The sequence below is a fragment of the Eptatretus burgeri genome, chromosome 9, assembly GCF_056783735.1.
Source record: "Eptatretus burgeri isolate ZD-2024b chromosome 9, Ebu_testis_v1, whole genome shotgun sequence".
In the NCBI taxonomy this organism is placed as follows: Eukaryota; Metazoa; Chordata; class Myxini; order Myxiniformes; family Myxinidae; genus Eptatretus; species Eptatretus burgeri.
This window is the reverse complement of record NC_140969.1, coordinates 38,328,431-38,347,563: the sequence shown is the minus strand read 5'-3', so window position 1 is coordinate 38,347,563 and position 19,133 is coordinate 38,328,431. Positions and strand designations below refer to the sequence as shown.

General features: G+C 43.8%; 1 protein-coding gene across 1 annotated transcript in view; it reads left to right on the top strand.

Moving 5' to 3' along the window:
• The first annotated feature begins 14,827 nt into the window (after window positions 1-14,827).
• LOC147019931 (cilia- and flagella-associated protein 263-like) overlaps window positions 14,828-19,133 on the top strand; it is a 152,041-nt gene continuing 147,735 nt past the window's right edge. Inside the window, exon 1 of the mRNA XM_085894801.1 lies at window positions 14,828-15,070. The gene's annotated coding sequence lies outside the window, so the exon portion shown is untranslated. The remainder of the gene's footprint in view (window positions 15,071-19,133) is intronic.

Here is a 19,133-nt window from a genome sequence, read left to right as displayed (position 1 = left end):
GAATTATTTGCTGCTTTTTATAGGTATAGCACCGGGACAGCGCCCTGGTTTCCACACATTCATTCATCCCACAAAACTTCAGCCCTCAGGCCAGGTCTTATGTTTGTCTCGATGTGTCGGAAAACCGTTGGAATGTGGCAATGAAGTGTCACATTGTCCAGGGAGTGGCATGCTGTCATTTTAGGGTATCAACTAAAAAAAAACAAAAAGAAGATAACGATTGAGGGAATTTCATGCCATCTGTTCCAGAAGATATGTGTGGCATTCAGAAAAGGTTTTGGAATGAGATACAATAGTCCAAACTCTAAAGCGTCACCTCTTATATTTCAATATACAAGTTTATTTGGTGATTAAGAAAATATATTTTCTTACTACATCTGACAGGATGGGGCAGAGGAAACACACTGACCGTTAGCTGGTCTTGTTTATAGTCTGGGTTCGATTCTGACCCAAATTCAAGTTATTGAACTGGTACTGCACAGGCAGTGTGTTGCATCACGAAATGCACCATCCCTCGGATGGCCGTTTAGCCTGGTATCCCGTCTGCTAGCATTACTTTGTGGATGCTAAATATCCTGATGTATCTTTCGTGAAGAAGTACAGGGTGCTCCAAAAAAGTCCTGGACAAGTTTGGTTGTTAATATATTGAGTACCACAAATGATACGATACCCTTTGGTTGACGTGAAACAGAAACTCATAAAGTTTTGTGCACAGTATCAATACACTTTAATGTGAGTTCCATTTGTCAAGCGCAAGACATCAAGGTGGTGACAGAGTTCTTGCCATGTTCGGCTAGGCAAGTATGCATGCAGCTGTGATCCGAGAATGAAGATCCTGCAGGTTTGCCACCTTGGTGTTGTAGACAACATATTTGACAAACCCCCAGAGAAAAAAAAATCTAAGGTGGTTATGTCTGGTGATCGTGGGGGCCAGGCGGTTGGTCCGTCTCGGCCAATCCAGCGACCTGGAAAAGTTTCATTCAGGATGGCTCGATCGCCTAAGGCCCAATGAGGGGGAGCGCCATCCTGTTGAAACATATCGGGTTGCAGGTATTCAATCTGTGGGAAGGCGAATCCTTCCAACATGTTCATGTAAATTGTTGATGTCACTCTATCCATCGCATTGAAACACAGACCCACCAACAGTCATGGAGAAGGCCACACCACACATTAACCTTTGGACTGTCGCATATGTGCTCAATAGCCATGTGGGAGTTTTCAGAGCCCCAGATCCTCATATTGTGCCAGTTGACCTTCCCTGATACCTGAAAGCAAGCTTCGACTGTGAACATGACCTTTTTCAGGTAATCTTCGTCATCCTCTATGCGACTGAGCATCTCAAAGGCAAATGCCTAATTGCATTTGGGTCTGTCATTTGGTTCGAGTTCCTGCAGAATCTACACTGTGTTGGCATAAAGTTTCAGTCTTTTAGGCAAAATCCTGTGTACAGTGGTGGTTGGTAGTCCCAGTTTTATGGAGGCATGTCAAATTGATTTTCTGGGACTTTGTTGAAATGATTCACGCACTCGTTCAACATGTGCTGTACTTGCGCTTGGTCGATCGGAACTTTGTTTCTGACAACTTCCAGTCTCCTTAACCCTGTTGCACCACTTGCTCTCCAATACTAGTCCACGATGGCGGATTCCTTCCATACCTAGTACGGAAATTAAGCTGAACTTGTGTATCAGATCTCGTCTCGATGAACCATCTGACGCATTGAGCTTTCTCCTGTGGAGTCGCCATTTTCTTTCACATTAAACCACCAGACTTGAAAATAAAGAAAATTTTATGAGTTTCTGTATCATATGAAACAAAACGTATCGTTGTATGATTTGTATGATTTGTGGTCCTAAATATATTAACAACCAAAGCTGTCCAGGTCTTTTTGGAACACCCTGTAGATGAGTTATCACCAGCCCCATGATTAAATTCCAATTTCCTGCCGTTTTCAGTTGAACGTCAGGCCTGTGCAGTCAGTTGATAAAAGACATGCACCAAAACCATTCCCCGGCCAACCCCATTAAATGGTGGAATATTTTTCTTGACTGATTATACACAATGAGCAAAGTACCCGCCCGACGGGTGATCTTGTTCCAAGGATGCAACACGTTCTTCTGAGGCATACTTTTATTTGGGCGGTGTATAGGCAACGGACAGCTCTGTATACGCAAAAAAAAAAACCCCGGGTTACGTGCATGAAGCAATAACATACCTACTGCTCATAATTCAAAACACCTCACTGTACTGGAAAACGTGGGGACAGAAATACTGCACAGAAAATGGTGGAGCTTTGTAATACCCTCCCTCACCTGGAGGCGGCGCTATACGATACACATTCACATAGAGAATTTGCATCCCTCCCCCTCATCTCCCCAAGACCACCGGCAAAGATAAAACACTCCCACACATTAAATGGGGTCATGCTGATCCTCTCTATCAAGTCTGGATGTAATTGGCCCAGAACTGTAGGAGGAGCAGCTCGACAAAGAAACACACACACACCAGCCCATGAATTATAGTAAGGATTATATATTGAAACATAGGGGAAATACCCCTGGATGCTCACCTGGTAAGATAACCAGGTAGATATGGATAAGATAACCAGGGAAAGACCGATAGGCATGGATGACCCACAAAATATGTAACGGAGAAGAAAGTAAATACCTGTGGATTGTCTTTTTTAATGCCGCGACCAAACTTTGGTACATCACAGGTGATAAAGGTTTTGGTTAGGTTTCATCGAAAAGCAAATCCATATTTTGGGGGCAAGTACCCCCCCCCTTCCCCTTTGAACCCCTTAGACCCCAATATTTTTTAATGGTGTGAACAATCTTTGCTCCATCACAGGTGATGAAGGTGGTGGTCAAGTTTCTTCAGAATTGTGTGTCTTTTCTGAGAAGAAAACAAATACATACTATTTAGGGGGAGCAACTCCCCTCCCCCCCGCCCGTAAACTCCCTCTATAAACCCCATCAGACCACGATTAAAAAAAAATATTATTTTAAATGCTGTGAACAAACTTTGATACTTTGCAGGTGATTAAGGTTGTGGTGAAGTTTCATCATAATTGCATGTGTAGTTTCTGAGAAGAAAGCAAATACCTATTTTGGGGGGCAACCCTCGTAGACCCCCTTCGGACCCGATTTTATTTTTTTTATTCTTGATTTTTTTTTTATGCCATGAACAAACTTTGGTACATACACGGTGATTAACATTGTGGTAAAGTTTCATCGAAATCATTTGTGTAGTTTCAGAGAAGAAGTTGCAAGTATTTGTGGACAGACAGATGACACGCCATCCCATAAGCTCCCCAGAACTACGTTCCAGGTGAGTTAAAAATGCAAAACCTTGGCTTTTCTTGGACTGCAGTGAGCATCTTCCTCCAAGAAATTTGAATGCCCCACGTACTTTAAATTATTTAACAAAACATCGTCACATTTCCAGCTAATTTAATTGGCTAAATGATGAGTGCAGCCTCCACAATTCAAGATACATTCATCTGTAGCACCAGCACCAAAGGTTTTATGTCCCAAAGTCAGTTTGTATGGCGAAGGTACAAGTTCATAGAATCCAGATTGGCAGCTGACTTGAACCGTGGACATGAGTTCCTTGAAAATGATCCCAGGTCAACATGATTACAGGTACAACAAAGCCAAAAAAGAATTGACCTGCAGCGTGAGGCAAAACTCATTGAGAATTGCTGCAAGAACGTCACTGAACTATCCACAGGAACAGCTTGAACACTCGGGCATGTTCCAGCTCTCATCACAATGGATACCCTGAAACCTCAGCAATTGCAATAAACTGTAACAACAGACATGGTTTGAGCTTTTTCAAACTGTTCAATGCAGATCGAGCCAACTTTGTCGTACATCTGGTAATGTGACTTCATTAATGGGATCCTAAAACTAAATTACAATCGACACAATGGAAGCACAAACGATCACCAACGCCAAAGATATTTCACACATGATCCTTCAACTCCTAAGCTCATCACTTCTATCTGTGAACTTTTGACCTGGATTTCTCCCAATGGCAAATCCTACCTTCTGTATTTCATCATGACAAACTTCCCTGCAAATACCTGCTGCTCTTCTTCTAATCCAATTGGTTCATCTGATCATGTGATTGTGAAGGTGAACATCTCTCTGGCAATTTTCAGAGAACAGCCTCAGTGTTGGCGAGTCTGGCAGTTCACTTAGCCAAACTGGTAGGGACTGCAAGTAGCCATTGCACTTCAGGACTGGTCTCCTATATCTTGCACTTGCTCTCTTTGACCTTTTCACCATATCATTTGCCCTGGGTCATACTCCATCTACTTGGGAGTCCACAAACGTCACGACATTACATAAAAAGGTGAAAAAACCATTCCCCTTAACTACAAACCTATGAGCTCACAGCCAATCATCAGCTCGGTCATGGAATTCATCATCGCAGTTGACATAAAATCCTTCCTTTTTTCCAATGACCTCACTCTACATTGAACATGCTGTTTCTACTCCCAAAAAAAGTAAGAGGCCCTCAATGTCAACTTGAGATCAGAGCAGACTCTCCAGACATATCTGAAGCTTTAAATACAGTCTGGCATTCTGCCTTGAATGTTCTGCAAACTCTCGACTTATGGCATCCACGACTAACTCCACTCTTGGTGTCATGACTTCCTGTCCACTAGCAGCCAATGTGTGGCCCAATGGAAACCTTTCATCTCCTCCCCCTGTCAAGGCTAACATTCCCCAAGGAAGCTGCCTTCTCCCTCTCTTCAGACCTGGACCAAGCTGGTCAAACACTTGGAATATGTCTTTCAATCCTGAGAACTCTCTCTCCATGTCCTCCCATCTACTTTCATAACAATCCTCTCAAAAACGGTCATCCACTCAAACTCTTGGGTCTCATTCTCAGCCACGACCTTTCTTGGGCAAACCATATTTCAAAGTTTGACTTCAAAGACAGTTGTTCACTGGGCATCCTCCGTCATGCAAAGACATCACTTGGCACACCTGAACTCCGATCCACCTACAAGGCCTTCTTCCGCAGCTTGATGGAGTACTGTTCTCCCCTCTGGGCTAGCTCGCCTGCCTCATGTTGCTCAGTTTGGCACCCTGGAAACCAAGAACTTCAAGATATTTGGAATCTCCCAAGATGAAGCGTATGGTCCACCATCAACACCCTTCTGTTGAAACTACCTAAATCAAGGATCACTGCTCACCTCCATTAATTTTTCCTCTTTTTTTCCCACATGTGAAACCAACTTACACATCCTCCTCAATCTCATTCTTCTTTCAGATCTTCAAGACAGCTGTTCACCACCATTTTAAATCATCCCGTTTTCCCCCACTCTCTAAAATCGAGTTTGTCCTTCCTGAGAATTGACTTCTTCATCCATCTTTTCCACCCCTGCATTCTCCCCGAAACCCTCATCCTTACCCGCCAAAAACACACGTCCCTTTTATCCGTCTCAGTCTATCTAGTCCCTCGGCTCTGCTGTCGGTGTCCCCCCTCTCTTTCTGCTGTTCCTTTTGTTCTGTTTGATCCTGATCTGTTGTGTTCTAGATCTTCCATGAGCGTCGATTTTATACAAAAATAAAGTGAAAAAAGGTACTGAAGCTTCATTGAAAATTAAGATACCACATTTACCAGTGGGACAATCAACACACCTTACCATATTGCAGCAATGTCTCTTAGGAATTGGTGGGAGGGTTGAAAATCAACAATGGTTAGTCAAGAGCCCTCTGACAGTATAGTTCAGAAGTAGTAAAGTGTACTTTGAAAGGTCTGAAATCTCATCTGGGTTTGATTCCTGACCTAGCTATAAACTGTTATTTGGTGTTTTGCTCACAGGGCAAAACTTCCAACAAAACTTCCAAAAAAAAAAAAAAATTTAACTTCCATCAATGAGTGTGCTTTCCTGCAGAGGGGATGTGAAACCATTGATCAGCCACATCTTCAGAGAAAATCCTTCATCATCAATTGAAATATTTAATTTTGTTTGAAGACATTATCCCCTTCAGAGAACTTGCACCAAATTTGCTTCCTGATATTTACAAATCAGTAACAAGGAGTACATAACCTATTGTATCCTTAGAGAATTAAAGATCCGCCATTCAACGAACATCTGGGTGGCATTATGTTTTAAGAATATCAAAGACGTCAAAGGACCTGTCCTGAAACTTCTGCGAGTCATCCCAAATATTTCTCCACAAACAAACCACAAACGCGACCACATCGATGGGACGAACAAGTGTGGACGAGACACAAGGGAATTCCTTGAGAAATAAGTGAAGTTTCATCAACTTCCATCGACTCATGATTTTCTTGAATTAAAGGTTCATCTCATCCTTGAACTATCCATGTATATAAATATATAATGGTTACCTTCATTAAGTGATTGGACAGCACCCTGTTATTCATGGATTGATTGCACAACACAACAAACCTTCAGCATACTGCTTATTTCTATCATTTCCATGGATGTGAAAGTTATTCATACATTTGCTTTGTTTCTCGGGAGCTTATTTTCCAAAGTTAAGGTATGGCCCTGATTCTGGTTTCCTGTATGAAACTTGCTAACAAAAAGCATTCTTGAACACACAAATCACAAGACATCTCAGACAGAACAGATCATTGAATCCATCATGCTTGTACAACGAAACTTTTAGGTGTTCAGTTGTGTAACCTCTCGTAATCCTTTAAGCCAAACATCCACATAATCTCACAGAAAGTCACATAAAGTCACATGGATATACGTCTACACCAGTGTGACCACTCCTCATTTTCATAAATGCCAAGGGGAGCCAATGAAAAAAGCCAATAATTCACAAGGTTTCAGAAAAGCGATGATAGAAAACCTATACGCCAAGAAAACCAAGACATCAAGGTCAACAACGAATAGCCAAGATCTTGTGAAAAAAGCCAAGGAGTGTTCACACTGGTCTACACCCCACCCAAAGGTAAACCACATGAAGATACTTGGATTTAGATGCAGGCAATACCATCAGCTTAGGATGACAGATTCCACACCCTAAAGGACGTGAATGAACCGGTTGCAATTTTTACCAAAATGCCTGAGTGACAATGGCTTGTCTTTGACAGACTCAGAATTTAATATCACTATTTAATTCATATGGTGCTTTCGCCACAACATGAATCGATAATGTATAGCTTGCATACTTAAATCATTATAATAAACTAGTAGGGCTACCTAGCGTTACCCAGTGCTGTTCTAATCCTGTTGGTATTTTGAAGAAATCAAATATCGAGTTTTTTTTTTCATTTTTTTGTGGGGGCCGAAATCACCTCCATACACCCACAAAGGAATGGGGTCAGGGTGTGTGTGTGTGTGTGTGTGTGTGTGTGTGTGTGTGTGTGTGTGTGTGTGTGTGTGTGTGTGTGTGTGTGTGTGTGTGTGTGTGTGTGTGTGTGTGTGTGTGTGTGTGTGTGTGTGTGTTTTGTTTTGGATGGCTTCATTCTTGGGACGATGGTGCAGTAATTGGTCTTTATTTTGATTAATATAATCTTTTACACACAAAGGCTTCGGCACCATAGAGCGATGAAAAAAAAAATCCCCCAAAAATCTAACTTTTCTTCAAAATCTCCCAAAAATGTTTTCCTAAATCACTCCCCGGCACTCATTTCTGGGCGTTTGATGAAGATCCGTTGAAGAACCATCTCTGAGAAAAGGGAAAAACATGCGCGCACACGCACGCACACACCTTTCTTATAGTTATGGATAAACAGAAATAGTGGATAAATAATAGCAATAATAATGATTAATGTATTGCATTCAAATTTATTTTAATGATTTTTTTAAGCCTCCCCCACAAGGATAGGGGAAGGCTTATAGCTGGTGTGGGGTTTCTTTATACGAGTACAATGAGTGCCAACAATTTGTAATGGTACCACAGTGTTTCTCAGACCCCAATGAACACTAAACCACCATTTAGACAAAAATTTCTTTTTCTTCCTGCACTCCAAATTTCCGAAATTTCCTAGCTGTATCTCAGAGCCGGCTGGGGCTCTCAGAATTAAATTTGCATCAGTAATGTGAATAGAAAGTACGTGGAGTTGACCTTTTGTTTTTTTGTATACATTGTCGAGGCTCGTGTAAGAGCTAACACGCAGAATGTATAACAAAGGGAGCAGGAGACAAAAGGGACAGGAGGTGGGAAGCACAAAAGAGTAGGGGACATGAGGAGATCTGTGGAAGGGAGAGGGATGGAGTGGGGTACATGGGGTAAACAAGATGGACACTACAGGAACTTTCAGGAAGGAAATCAGGGAATTTGAAGAAGGTGGGTTTGGGGTAGATTAACAGCGGTAGAAAAAAAGAGCATGGTTTTGGATGGGGGAAGAGAAGAGATGGTGGTAAACCGCTGTTTTGAATATCTGAAGGAAGAGTGGGATTGAAGAGTGTGGGAGTTTGTTCCAGAGGTGGGAAAAAAAAGAGGAATGAAGGAGTGGATGTGAGCAGTAATTCTTGATTTTGGCAGTTTCACCAGAAGGGGTTTCTGTCTGTGAGCACCCTGTGGAAATATGGAGTGTAGATCACAGACAGAGCAGGGAGGGCAAGGCTGGAGAGGAGACGGTAGAAGACAGAAAGACCACCAACCTGCCTGCGGTGAGAGTGTGAGAGACCCAAAGACTCAACTTCATTGTGGGAGATACCAATGATCCAAAAAGCCTTGGATTCCAAAGTGTGAAGCCAAGCTCAGTGTGAGGTGGGAGCACCAGTCCAGAGGGGAGAGCTATGTGAGGGGGAGCACCAGTCCAGAGGGGAGAGTACTCCATTAGGCTGCGGATGAAAGCTTTGTATGCAATCAGGAGTTCAGGTATGCCAAGGAAGGACTTTGCATAACAGACGATGCCCAGTCGATGACTAGCTTTGGAGGCCAGCTTGGAGATGTGGTTTTCCCAAGAAAAATTATGGTAGATAGTGAGACCCAAAAGCTTGAATGAGAGGACTTCTTCAAGAGGATTATTGAGATAGTTGTTGGGGGGGGGGGGTTTCCTGATCGTCCTATCGGAGAGACATAGTGAGAGTGTGAGATTTGTCAGGATTGAAAAACATATTCGAAGTGTTGGACCAGCTTGTGATTTTATCCAGATCTGCAAAGAGTAAAGAGACTGTGGAGTCATCAGCAAAGAGATAAAGAGGATTTTCCAGAGAGTCGGAGAGATCATTGATGAAAACCAGAAAAAGAACAGGGCCCAGAACACTGCCTTGAGGAACTCCAGCCTGGACAGGAAGAGGGATGAGAGAATTCCATTCAGGGCCAAGCATTGATTGTGGCAGGAGAGGAAGTCTGTGAGCCATTAGTGGAGATGTCCTTGGATACCATAGGAAGCGAGTTTGGTGAGCAGGGCAGGGTGCCAGACCGTGTTGAAAGCACACGATATGTCTCGGGAGATGGCTCTGATTTCATGTCTTGCATTGAGGCCCTCCATCATTTGTTAGGAAAGCAGAAGTAACATATCCAGGGTAGAGTGACCTTGGCTAAAACCAAATTGATGATCGGAAATCAGGCCATTGGAGAAGAGGAAGGATTTAATATCTGAAGCGATGATGGATTCCATAACCTTGCTGATGATTGTGAGAAGGCTGATTGATCTGTAGTTGCAGAGATCTGTTTTTGCACCTTTTTATGCAGATCAGTAATGTTTGCTGATTTCCAAGCAGATAGCAGATGACCTTGAGCAAATGAGAGGTTGAATAGAACAGAGAGGTTGTGCAAGAGCAGGTTTTTAGGACACGTGGGCTGATGCCGTCTGGACCGGTTGCAGAATCTGAGTCGAGGCTTGACAGCAAGCTCTCTACCTTGTCAGGAGAAAAGGACAAATAGTCCAGCAACAGCAGGGTGTGACTGGGTAAGGTGGGTACAGAAAGCGATGGGTTTGGGCCACAAGATTTAGAAGGAAACACAGAGTTTAAGCATTCAGCCTTTTCACGTGTCGTCAGCTGTGCAGCTATTTGAGGTAAGGGAGGGAATGGAGGGGGAACATACACTAGAAACAGACTTAACTAGATACCATCATTATTTGGAGGAGGGAGACAGGTTTGAGAGTTCAGACTTGAGATTACAAAGATGTTGTTTTCTGGCTCTCCTGAAGGGAAACACACTTGTTCTGAGCTTTATGAAAGGAACTGAGATTGCCTTCAGTTGGATTTGCCTTCCTTGAGGTGTACGCAAGTTGTTTGAGGACAACTGCCTCGCCACAAGTTTCAGTGTACCATGGGCTGGACGAAAGGTATGACAAATGAAGACGAGATGAGATAAATCTGTGCATGAGAGAGAGAAAATTTCTTTGAAAGAATTCCCAGGATGAGTTGATGTTGGTGAGAGTCTAAATGGGAGACCAGTCTAGGAGTTTGATGGCTGCTTGAAGTCCCTGCCAGTCAGCCTGAGTGAAATGTCAGACTCAACGGCGCTGAGGTGGTTCTCTAACAGCCAGAGATATCTTTTCTTTGACAAGCACGTGTTCAGTAGAACCGATTGGAGCGAAGGAAGAACAGCAGATATTTTCAGGGAAATTTGTCAATATCAGATCCAGAAGAGATGGAGTACCATTGGTTGAGATCCGGGTTGGGAAGTTGACCGATTGAGTCAGTCCCAATGAGTCACAGGAGTCCTTTGCTGAAGTGCCATGGCAGGTGAGAGAGATACCCACACTCTCTCAAAGATCATCATTCGAGTTAATCTGCAATTGGTCATCATCACACATGACTTATATCCATGGTGAATTGAGAAACATAGTCAAGGTGTCAGACCTCTCTTGGTGAATCGCGATCAGGTTTTGCCTGGAAATCTGATGATCCACTCTCACCAAGTCAAGCGTGGAGCAAACTTGCTTTCCCCAGAGTCGAGATGTAAAACCCTACAGGGTGTGATACAGGATAACAGTGTGGTACTGTGTTCCTGTTCAGTGTGCGGTTGTCACCACAGAGCCCCCAATCGCCAGACATCTTCTTCAGGAGCATATGTAAAGATGAGGACCAGTTGCTGCTTGAAGGTCGAATGATACCAAACTCAAGTATATGGTCAAACTCTGCTTTAGCAATTGCACTATCCAGAGCTAGTTGACGCGGGCGAGCTGCAACTGGAGGACCACGCATGTCAATGTGGTGAGTAGTGGAGTGTTTGACCACTGCTTCACTGTACGTGGGCCAAGTTATTTCTGGGTACTGTTGAAGGATAGCATCATAACTGGCCACGTGGTTGGACTTGACAAACATTGGACTGACAGAAGGACCATGCGTGGTGATGCCTTTGACACAAAGATTTGTGGGAGAGTCGAGGAACTTTTGGTTTTTCACACCCACCAACAATCCAAAATGCTTCAAGAAATTGGCTCCGATGACGGGGATGGGTGCGTCAGCAATGATAAATATCAATCGGTAAACACGCCTCAGGCCAAGATTGAGAGTTATTGATCGTTCACCGTATGTGGAAATGGGGGATTTGTTGACAGCTTGGAGAGTAAATGCAGATGGTTTATATTTGTCCACTGGGGGTAAAACGCTGACCTCAGTTCCAGTATCAACTAAAAATCGGGTGCCGGTGTTCTTGCCACTGATGAAAAATAAGCGACTTGGTTGTTGGTCGCCAGACTGACTCGTCGCTGCTAATCACTGGCTGTGGCGTTTACCGACTGTGAAGTAGGGCGGTGTGTGAAATTGCAAGGTTCAACACATTTGTGTACATTCTCCCCAAATCGCCAATGATACCAATAATCGCCCCCTGCAAGTTGCTACATGCCAGAACGAGGGGATTGTCACCTCCGCCCGTGATGGTTCCCACAGTTCCAACTGCAACCATACTCTTCTTTAAGATGACATACGAGCGCCTGCACTTGGGCAGTTAGCTGCTTCATTTGGGTTTCAATTTGTTGCATGTCGGATGTAGCTGATGCAGATATGTCATCAACTAACTGGGATGCGACTGTACTGATGGAGGAAGTGGTTGGGGTCGTGACTTCGATGATCTTATCAGCTATATCAGTGAGTTGCTCGATATTCATTGAATCACCTGTTGAAACAAGGATACGCTGAGCATTGATTGGCAATTGTTGGAGAAAAAGCTGCTCAAGTAAGTTATCCTCCAGGTTATTCTCACCTTACAATTGTCACATCCTTCGTAACAATTGGGAAGGCTTACGATCCCCCAGCTCTTCTGAAATAAGTTGATGCAAGCATTTTTGCTCTGAGGTGGATGTGCGGCGAACGAGCTCTGCCTTGAGGGAGTCATACGGCCCTTCAGTGGGTGGCTCAATGATAATGTCTCGCACCTCTTGGGCTATCTCTGACTGAAGAGAAGCCACAACATATCTAAATTTTGTTTCCTGTGCAGTGATGCTTCGTGTCAGAAACTGTGCATCAACTTGAGCGAACCATATGCTGAGGTCATTTGCCCAAAACGGAGGTAGCTTCAAGCTAACGCCTGTGATGGAAGGTGCGATGAAAGGAGAACTTTCCTTTGACATGACGGAATATGAAATGAAAAATGCATGTCGAATCACGCCATGTTTGCCAGATCTTGATCACGTCGAATCATGTCGGGGTCATCAATTGTGGTGATTATTCCCTTTCAATGTGCTGGTTAGGATGATGATGCTTAAACCAGAGCAAGAGAAATCTCACCCACATGAACAATGCAATGACGTGTTGAAAAAATAGAGATGAGAAAGGCTTGTACGTAAAGGCACGCAAGCTTCCATCATGTCGTCAAGACCAGCTCCTGTGAGTCATTGGCCTTTCCAGCATCCCGTGTGTTAATTGGTTCTCTGGAAAGATGCAACTGATTGACGACTATAGTTCACGTGTTTGCTTTATGACAAATATTTGCACAATGAAGAAAAATTAATGAATTACTGAGAAAATTAGTGAGTCACGACAAAGGTTAACTTGGTGTTTGGAATACTGCACAGGTATTGTACGGTTACTGCACATAGAACTTTAAACTATCTTCATAACTTAGTAAGGCTATCATACTGTTGCGGTCGGGGGTACCAAGACACCAGCTTGTCACGCAGGGGGGTTAATCCCAGGTTGTTCTCGGTCGAGCCGGACCTGGGGCCACCGCTCTCAATTGACCCTATGCACTAAGCGAGTGACGTCACAGCGGAAGGTAAGGCTCCGCCATATTGAGTGGCAAAAATCATGGCTACCACGCATGTGTCACGCAAACTTCTGGGCTATTTCCATGGATTAGATGTTATTTCTAAGAAGAGGTACTGCGAAAAACTGAAGCTGTGTGGTCTAAGTGAAGATCCTTATATTATTTCAAAGGATAAATGGACAACAGAAAGGAAATTTTGGCCTCAAATCGTTTTCCCTGACATCGATGTTTACCTTGTTGAAACGCCGAGTCCTTACACTCAAGCCAGCCTGAAAGCCTTCAAGTGTATGGACGCTTACTCATGTTATGTCGCTGGGTTTGTTAGTGACATATTCTCGACGAAATCTGACAAGAACTGTATTATCGTGAGGGCAAAGGTAAGCCTGTTTTCTTTCATTTCACTATTATTGTATTCATTGTTGCTCGTTTTGTTCAGCAACCAGCGTCACTTTTTTTAACCCGACTGCTGCCACAAGTTAATTTCAAGTGAACCTCTTGTCTAAATGCTAAGTTTGTAGAAAATCTTCGTTCGTCAGTTTGCTTACAGATACATTATATTTTTTCCATGACAAACATCCGGTATAATGCCACACTGCTGTGGATATTTCAAAGTGATAGTTTTTTTTATGTATGATACATATCGATGTGACTTTCTGTAGTGAAACAACTCAGAACTGTGTGCGTTCGACAGCCGTTAGAAAGGCGATCTGGCCTATCTCATTCTGTCAATAAAACAAGGGATATCATGCATTTTAATGATACAAATCAGACAACATTTTGTAACCACCAGCTATTTAATACCAACAACTGAAATAACGTATCAGAAATTAGTTACATACCGGAGACAAAATGAAGGCTACACAACCAGTCATGTTCGCCAGGTCGCCATTTTTCTCTTCTCAGAACCGATATCCAAAGATTTCGTCGGTCTACTTCGGCGGGAAAGCGGTAAAACTGCACTCAAGAGCCTTTAGTATATCGCTGAGTCCATCCCGGGGCACAACAACTCTTACCCATTTGCAGAAAAAAAAAATCGCTTGCTTGGAAATAACGGTGTAGTTGAAGTGGAGACTATCGGTTGTTATGGACACGGTAATACTTTCTTGCCACTCAATATGGCGGAGCTGCCACATTCACGTGACCGGTGACGTCATCTGAATAAGGCTTATTAACGTTATGGTACGGTGGATTGTTTTAAAACCACGAACGCCACCCAGTCAACCACGAGTTCCAGTGTCCACCGTCTAATTATTCCGTTTAACTCGAGGTCACGTGGTTACCTGAGCGGGGAGCTCGCCCTCGGCAAAAGCAGTAAGCACCAATGTTATCTGATTAGATTTTAATTAGGGCGGCCGAGCGTTTTAACCGCTGATGCATGCCGACGATTTTTGGTCAAATCTGTGGTAATTACCTCCAAGTCTATCTCGGTTCGAACAACGCTAGACCGATGGAAGGAAAGGACAAAAACACGGACAGCTTGGAAATCGACAAATAATTTATTAATAATAAAATAAAAAGAATTTTATTTTCTGAGGTAAATAAAGAATGAATTTCAAAGCAAAATCAATCAAAATGCCAGGAAAGAGACAAAGAGCAGATACTTATCGGGGGTTGACTTACAGATAAACGCAGACAAGGGTACCCAGCAGATCATTCAGGGGGAGGGGAGGGGGAGAATCGTCTCACTCACCAGAAAGTCATCCGTGAAGCGAAAACGTCCTGAAAATGTGTGCGTACGAGTCACGTCCGTCGCCAGCACCCAGCTTTGCCGTGCACCTTCTCGCGGGGCAGCCTTGAACGCCAGTCGACGTCTGGAGGGCACCGAGATCGTCCTTCGCGGGTTTAGACCCTGGTGTTGTTGGTGATCGACCCGTGCCTCACTTGTTGGCGGCGCTGCTCACACCCACACCGCACGCTCGCTTGCCGAAGCACTGGAAGGGCGAATCGTCTCTTCGACGCTGGTAAGACACCTGCTTCTTGGTCGCTTCTCTCACCCTTTGCTTTTTACCCCTCAGCACGAATTGGGCTGAAAAAGGGGTATTGTCGTCATAGGCGTTGTCCGGGCGTCCGTCCAGGCGTCTGTCAACTTTTGGTTTCCGTCGATTTTGAGAACGCCTTGTCCGATTAAATCCATTTTTGCAGTGTGTGTGTGTGTGTGTGTGTGTGTGTGTGTGTGTGTGTGTGTGTGTGTGTGTGTGTGTGTGTGTGTGTGTGTGTGTGTGTGTGTGTGAGTGTGTGTGTGTGTGTGTGTGTGTGTGTGTTGGAGTTGAGTAGAGGAAGGTTCCTTTAGAAAATGGGCGCGCTGCGATTTTCATTAGCCGCCACGGTATCCATCTTGAAGTCTGATTGATTTTCGATAAGACGTCCAACGTGCTCTAACTGACTGCATCATCGTGATATCACTGCTTCCTTTTACAATGCATGGGCTGAGGGGTTACACCCGCTTTGCGGAGCTATTTCTTATGAATGTGGCTGGCTGTTTTTACTGTGTTATACATCAGTGTAAATAATTAATTTGTGATGCCAGTTTATTCCTCTCTCCTTTCGCTTTTCCTCTCCTCACTTTTTCTCTTCAGAACGCTTTTTTCCCCTCCTTTCTCTCCTCACTTTTTCTCTTCAGAACGCTTTTTTTCCCCTCCTTTCTCTCCTCACTTTTTCTCCTTGGACTATTTCTCTTTTCAGACTTTTTCTCCTCAGAACGTCCCTATTTCGCTTTTTCCTCACTTTTTATATTTCAGAACATCTCTCCTCACAGAACGTACCTCACGCTTTTGCTCGTTTTGTATATCCCCGGGCCGTCTCCATGGGGTGCGTCCAGCCCAAGCTCACCCCGCCCCACTGGGGCACGGTTACCATGACGACCCATGCGCTCCCAAAAAAGGCGGGCGTTGGAGCTCGCGAAAGAATGTTGCTGAGGAAAAATGAGGGCGGGCTTCAGAGCTTGTGAAAGAAATGTGTGTGAACGTGTCTGTCGTAAAGAAAAAAAAGCTTCCCATAAGAGACGGGATCTATCCTTTACCCTTCTCAACGCATCACATTTAAGATCCTATTAGACATGAGGATGGGGCTAATCTGAACATGCATTTAAGGAAATAACTGTCTGAGGACCTGGATGTGTGGATGCATTCATCAGACCGGGTTCTGAAATCCGTAACAACGCTAATGGATGATACTGCTGGACTTTAACTCGCTTTTCTTGGCAATGAAAAACAGGAATAATTAATTCACACGGTGACAGATCAACTGGAACGGCACTCTGTAGAGCACCTACCTCCACCAGGCTGAACAGTTTACATTTTGGATCCCACTGAAAGGCCAGATCTAGATCTGGACCTGAACCGAAATCTAATCGACTTGTTATTGGCACTTCCCAAACTCGTCTACAATTTTTTTTCAAATATCATGATGTATATCGTTTTTGGCCCCAGCATTTTTTTGAATCCATTTTGGTTAAGTGAAGAATCACTTAGAAATATATATTAAAAAAATCCTATCTGAATCTAGATTCGGATCATCATCAAAATCGAACCAATTCTTCTTTGTCACACACCTAACCTGTCCACCAAGTTTTGTCCAAATCCGTCCTTACTTTTTGAGATATGCTGCTCAATGTCGAATTTGGCCCAATCTCTCAATGATGAGGAATCGCTTCAAAGCTAAAAAAAATAATAATAATAATAATAATATCGTATCTGGATCTGGATCTTCAACAAAATCGACTCAATTCTTCTTTGTCACACACCCAAACTGTCCACCATGTTTTGTCCGAATCTATCCACAACTTTTTGAGATGTCCTGCTCACAGACAAACAGAGAGATACGGGAGAAAACATAACCGCCATCCACTTTCTGTGGTAGAGGTAACAAATATATATAGTAGCAAAAAAATGGTTATGGTTGGAAAAATCCAAATCAAACAATTTAAGGTGGTACCACCAATTAGGAAAGCTGCCAAGAGAGGCAAGGTTCAGGTCTGAGTTTTCAACCACCGGGTTCCGGATGAAGACCCTCGGTCCTCAAATCGTCAGACCTGAGTCTTGCCTTTCTGGGCAGCAAAACAACTTGGTGATGGAATCATTTAATGAACATAACAAACATCACCTGATGTTTCACTAAATTATAAACTGACTAACAAACCCTTCTTCCTCTAAAGAAGCATTACTGGAACAATTACAAATGACAAAGATACAAAATGTCACTGTATAACCAACCATGCCATAGATCAAGTGTCTTGGTCGTTGAGTCTCTCTCTATAAGTGCAGCCTGTGGCTGCTGGTTGCATCATTGGTTGGGACGCGGGTATGCTGCTGATGCAGTGTCCCGCTTACCAGTGCACTGGTACTCATTTTTTGCTGACCTCGGAAGGATGACAGGCTGAGTCAACCTCCTGGTGTATTAATTCAGTGACCCAATGGGACTTGAACTCAGGACCCGAGGATCCCAAGCCGCCACCCTAACCACTAAGCCAACACCAGGCTGGTCGTTGAGTAGGGAGTGTTGTATTCCTTTAACTGATGCGAGTTCAATTCCCACGGCCACTCAGTGGAAATTTCCACACTCTATGAGTGAGTGACAACTGCAAAGGATTATTTCCATCCTGCATTCACGACCGATGAACGCCCCACCGCCCCTCAAAGAACAAGGGCTCAATCATCTACAAGGATTAGTAACTACAGGCATCATCTTCTGTGCCAAGTTTCCAAACCAGACATCTGACAACGGATCAACCTTATTATATGCAACATCGGTCTGACTTTTTCACCAGTTTGTATCATTTCCAAGACGGTTGGACTGCTTACATTGATTTAAGGACCGTGGTGGAACTGTTATATGCCAGATCGTGTAACAGCATAGTGCATTCAGGTGCCAGTAACTGGCATACTTAGAGTGCCTTGATGGCTAGTATTAGACTGGCTGGCCTAATTCCATGGTCAGTGTCTCAGGGAAGCAAAGACTTTGGAATTTGGCCAGCATCCCAGTGGTAACTTTCCTACTCTTTGTCAAAAGATGACTCGTTCATGCAGCAACCTCCCTGGAAAGCACTAACAAGACAGCTTATAGTCAGATTAACAAGTGAATGTCGACTAATATCAAAGGCAAATGTACTACCTCTGTGTCATCTTGTCAGACATATGGGAGTAACCACTGCAATGAGAGAAAAAGGAGAGTATATATCTATGTTGTACATGGTGTTCCAAAAAGACCTGGACAACTTTGGTTGTTAATATTGTTGTGGATTTCGGAATCGGATCTGAGTAATGCACACAATATCCAGGTCCTCAGAGAGTTATTTCCATTAAAAAAAAAAAAAAACATGTTCAGAATAGACCCATCCCCTTGTCTGGTGGGATTCTAACTATTTGATGCATTGGAGAAGGGTAGAGAACAGGTTCCCTTTATTTGTTATGGGATAACCTTTTCCTCTTTCGACTCGTCCATGATGTAAGATTTTATGTCAGTTTTCATTTCTGCATGAACGAGCGCAGAACAAAGTTACTCGAGCGCAGAACAAAGTCGAAGATAGCGCGACACGAAACCACAAACTCGGAAATAATATATATATAGTGTTGCGGTTGTGGAAATTCGCAAACCACCATTCAGGTCCCATAGGTGAGATATCTCTGTAAGTACATGTGTAGTTAGCCCCAAACCCGTTGTTTCGAGGGAATAAATGTGATTCATTCGGGCTGCGACGCTTTGAGATAGCCGTTTTTCTGTTCTATCTTTATTTTGAACCAACCACGCTCCAACCATCACACGACAACAACAACGCCAACAGCCACGATCTTTACCTTCACAACTCGCTCCCGCAAACATCGCATCACCGCCATTCCAAACGGCACCATGGCCATAAACCACCACCATAAACCCTCCACCACCTTCACCTCTCTCCTTCTGCGGCCATTCCCGCACCACCTGTGAGCACCGAGCGTCGGGCTGTCCTGGGCTCGTACAAGATACGCGCCGAGCCGCGACTGCAAAATGCGGCCTTTCCGAGGAGAATTCGGATCAGGAATGCTACAC